The sequence below is a fragment of the Penaeus monodon genome, chromosome 10, assembly GCF_015228065.2.
Source record: "Penaeus monodon isolate SGIC_2016 chromosome 10, NSTDA_Pmon_1, whole genome shotgun sequence".
NCBI lineage: Eukaryota > Metazoa > Arthropoda > Malacostraca > Decapoda > Penaeidae > Penaeus > Penaeus monodon.
The window spans coordinates 2,357,512-2,362,511 of NC_051395.1; the positions used below are offsets into that span (position 1 = coordinate 2,357,512).

General features: G+C 42.7%; 1 protein-coding gene across 1 annotated transcript in view; it reads left to right on the top strand.

Moving 5' to 3' along the window:
* LOC119577769 overlaps positions 1-5,000 on the top strand; it is a 36,946-nt gene that overhangs the window by 21,820 nt on the left and 10,126 nt on the right. The gene's annotated exons all lie outside the window — the stretch shown is intronic.

The window sequence follows — 5,000 nt, forward strand, 5'->3', positions numbered from 1 at the left end:
GATAGCATGATTCTGTTTTTCTTCTAAAAAGTAATAACAGTAAACACAGGAAGCTGAACCTCAGTTGTGCGTGCGCTGTGCTTGGCTGACTCCTTCAAATTATGGTGGTCCCGTTAACATACGGAAGCAGACAACTTTGTTTTTTGAATGCCAGGATGCTGATATTCTTACATCATGTTATGTTAACAGTCATCTGAATAACTGGACACATCTATAACAAGCATATTAACGTGTCTTTCGTTAATATCTTCTCTTATGTTGACATTACATTCATCAGTCGTCAGCTGAGTTTACACAGATGTTTTGACGACTCCCCCCAAGCCCATTTTAAATGGTGTCCATTACTGTGAAGTAAATAAATTGAACCCACACCATATCCTGAGCTGTTCTTCATAAATCAAATGTGGTGATCGCTTGGTAGAAAAATATTTATATATTATAATTCAACAAAATGCATATATACAATGACAAAGACATTGTATATATGCACTTCCTTTTCCAAAGATGATCTTTCATCTTACCTAAATAAATTTCGCGTAAAGCTTATGCAGTGGGCGCAGTCTATCCCGGGATCAGACGCGTCGGTGTGTCTGAAACAGTGTGTTACTCAGAGCACATCGCACGCGGCAGTTCTTGAACATTTTGCTAAATCGTGGTTAGTGTCTGCTATCTCTCCAGCTGTGCGCAAACGAGTTTGGGATAAAGTCGACAGTGCTTCATTCGATAAGCTTCCTGAAGTCCTCGCGAATGAGATGTCAGACAAGGGTGGAAATGTGCAGGTGGTTGCAAATGTGGTTAGAACAGGGAAAAACAAGGGTAATAATCGCACACACACACACACACACACACACACACACACATATATATATATATACATATATATATATATATATATATATATATATATATATATATATATATATATATATATATATATATACTGTAAAAGGCTATCATCCTTAGTACAATGGTGAACAGAGGGTAGTTATACTTGTTAACGGCTTGACTCTTTATTTCTGAGAGTTGATACCACGCAGTATAAAACACACGAGACATGTCTTGTTATGGGTAATCGGGCCGCGCGGAGGTCACGGTCAGCCCACCCGGAGGGAGGCGAGGGCTGACCTTAGCGCGGTGGTCGCTGGGCACGAACTCCCCGAGGCCTAGGTCATTCTCGGTATAAGTAGTGACCGTTCCAGCTGGAGGAGCGGTAGCAGCAGCTGCAGGAAGCATTGGGGGGAGCGAGGTGAGGTCACTGGCTCCGTCTGCTACACTGATTGCTCCACGTGGAAAACAGCCACGTGGTCCACTGGTACCCGAAATAGAATTATCCACATCCTGTAGAATTATCCACATCCTATATTGCTCGGCCACCTACTCGCGCCTCGCCCTCGAGGCGCCTTCAAGGGTGACCTAACTTGGCTGGTCGTCTCGTTCTCGTGCGTCGTCCTGGTGCATCTTCGTGGCTGCTCGTCCATGTTGTCCTCATCCTCCTGGTCCCTGGTGTAATCTGCTCGTCCTCGATGTCCACACGTCCTCGAAAGTCTCGCACAGGTCCTCCTTGACTTCAGATTCGTCTTGACCTCCTCGTAGTCCTGGCCCAGGCCTAACTCGGCGGCGTCCTCGTCCACACGTCCTCACAGATCTCGTCCAGGTCCTTCTCGCGTCCACACGTCCTCGTAATCTTCTCCGGATCTACGGGCGTCGGGGCAGGGGCGGCATCTCGGGGCGGCTGATACCTGCGCTACGAGCTCCTGGAGTTGACCGGATCTGCAGGCGTCCGCCAGGCGTCGCCTATGCACAGCATTCTGGGGCGACTGGTACCTGCGGCAAAGGTGCTGGTTCGCTGGATCTACGGGGAGTCTGGCAGGCAACGCCCGTCCACTACACTGGGACGGCTTAACACCTTTTCTGACGAAAATCTCGGTCCGCGGGCCTATGGCGATCTTCGATGACGTCCTTCCCACGGCATCCTAAGGTGACCGGAACTGTAGCAGGTTCTCCTTCGGTGCCGTGCCGGTCCGACTGCAATATATAGTCGGGGAGCCAGATCATACACGTAAGGGCCAGAGTAAGAGAAAAAGAAAGGCAACAGAGAAGAGGGGGTGTTATCTACCACTAGCCGGTTATTTATGAAATTTGCGGTTTTTAATGTTGGTTTTTTAAATTATTTTCGTCTTTTTTTTTTTTTGTGTTTTACTTTCACAAAGATAAAGAAGAAAATAGAAGAGGGAGACGTCAGTAGCGGTCCGCGAAGACCTGACTTGAACTACCCACCGTCTCTGATAGATATGAGAATAGATAAGGGAACGACATCGGCGATCCGCGAAGATCTATTTGAACCATAGTCGTCACACAGATAAGAAATAGATGTAACTTGTACATTATGTACGAACCACTCGTCACGACGGACAAAATTGCGGGCTAAAGAGATACATAATAAATCTTTACGCCGGCACTAAGACAGCAACCAGCCTTATTAATGAAAAAGGGTCAGTGTCTTTTGTCCTGCGTGTGTGAGTGAGGTGAAGGTGTGTGTGTATGCGTGTGTGAGTGACAGCTAGCGTTAATGAGAGGGAAAGCGAGAGTGACCTCACACAGAGAATGAATCACAAACACGAATATTAACGTTCACTATAACAAAACTGAAGTAAATTAGCAATGCTAGCTATTTAAGATTATTTCAACTACCACATTGAATTCAACATATAATGATATGCGACAGAATGTACGCATGAATGAATGGTGACATGAAAAAATATTCGCCAATTTTTTATCAAGCAAATCTTCTCGGGGTCAGAAATCTGAACTGCCGAGGTACATGTCTAGCTTTGCACGTCAGACTTCAATAAAACTCAATAACGGGGGGATCCTATACCCAAATGCTGTATATGACTGAAGCGACTCGAGCCAGGAATATAATAACCCTGCTCTCTTCTGCGTATCTGTAATGGGCTGCTGCTTGAGATTTGCGAAGTTCTGGCTTCGCCCGGGCCTGTAATGGGCGCTCGCAAAATTCCCGAAGGATATATAAATTTTCACGAATCACACAAACGCTTGGGGGGTACCCAAAACATGCAAGCGACTTCAAGAGGGTGAGAAAGGTGTGATTAATAAGCGAATAATGATTCTAGCTTAAACCCTAGTCCTACATTAATTAACGGACGTAACCGCGGGTCACACCGACTCAAAGGAAGCCGAACGAACGAATAACTTCGGTTTATTGTACCTAATCTCGAACGACGGAGCGCAGATCTATTAGGCGTTTACGCAACCCCGGGGCAATATCGGGCAATTCTGTGCACTATGATATGGGGGAAGATCCTACGCTATATTCAAATAATACAATTTAATGAAATTATGTTACATGCTTCGCTCTAGCGCCGATAGAACGTGTCACCAAAAAGCAATGTAACAATGCTATGGTTAATTCCCAAGGCGTCAACAAAAATAACAATCAAAATACAGGGAAACCAAGCTGTCAATTTGATCCTACCCACGCCGCCACCGACCGGGAAAAGAGAAAGTGAGGTCAGGTCAAGACAGGAAAATAACCTTTTTCTAATCCAAAGTGACCGCAAAAGAAAGAAAAGGGACGGTCAGGTCGGGGGTGAGGGTTAGGAACGAGATAAAATGAAATGGTATTCGTGATAAGATAAAATCATGAACGCGTTAAATTCGTTACAGATGAAACAATATAAATCTCTAAAATCGAGAGAAAATAATTAATTACTTAACTAACGAACGATATTCATGTTTATTGATCACATACTCGATATGTGTGTGTGTGTGTGTAAATATATATGTCTACATACATACATATATATATATATATATATATATATATATATATATATATATATATATATATATATATATATATATATATATATATAAACACAAACACAGTAACGTGTACACAAAGATGAAAAGGGAAACAGCCACAGTAGAAAATGAAACTACTGTAACGTTTCGAACTCTTCACGAGTTCCTCTTCAGACGAATAAACCGAAATGGATACAAGGAGAAAATTTTGGCAAGTATATATAGTGATAGAGAGACAGGACGAACAAGAGCTGAATCAGGTCTCAGGAGGGTCAAGGTCGAAGAGTCTGGGGAAGGCTTTGCTAACTAACGAGGAGGTAAGATCATCCAGGCCCCATTAACCAGCACTCAAGTTGAAATTAGGCATTTTTATAATTAACAGAGATTCTAACATTTTTCTTTCGTACGAATTGGCTGATTTATGAATTAATTTAGCGCTTTTCCAGTTAAGCCGGTGCCCTTCATCACGTAAATGAACGAAACACGCATTTGATTCTCTAGCAAATCTAACATCACGCTTATGTTCATTAATTCTTTTCTCAAAAGCTCTACCGGTCTCACCTATGTAAAACTTGGGGCAATCTTTACAAGGTATAGTGTAAATATCGGGAGAAGTCTCAAGAGCACCGCCAGCTGCATTGAGCTTAACCAAAGTATTACGCAACGTATTCGGATATGTAAAAACAATGTCAATGCCAGCGCCTTTAAACATGTGCCGTTTTTCATCGAGGGACGGGTAATACGGAACAATTAATGGATTACTGGCACTATCCTGTTGAGAATTACGGGAATGAGTATAAAATTTCCATCTCGCAGATGAGTGTGCCTGATTTAAGAAGAAATGGGGATATCCTAATTTCGAAAAGTTTAAAAAATGACGTCAAGCTCCCGATCAATAAACAAATTGTCACAAATTCTATATGCCCTAAGAAACATGGACGAGACTACTGACTTTTTAACATATAACGGGTGATTCGAGAAAAAGTGAAGATAATTAGCGGTGTGAGTAGGTTTACGGTAAACCGAAAATTTAAGCGAGCCATTTACATTGAATAAAAGTATGTCGATAAAAGGTAATTTCCCTGAATCTTCCCATTCTACTTTAAAATTGATAGTACGTGCGAGGTTGTTGAGTTTACTGAAAAAAATCATCGAAATCTGAACGGTTCACTTGC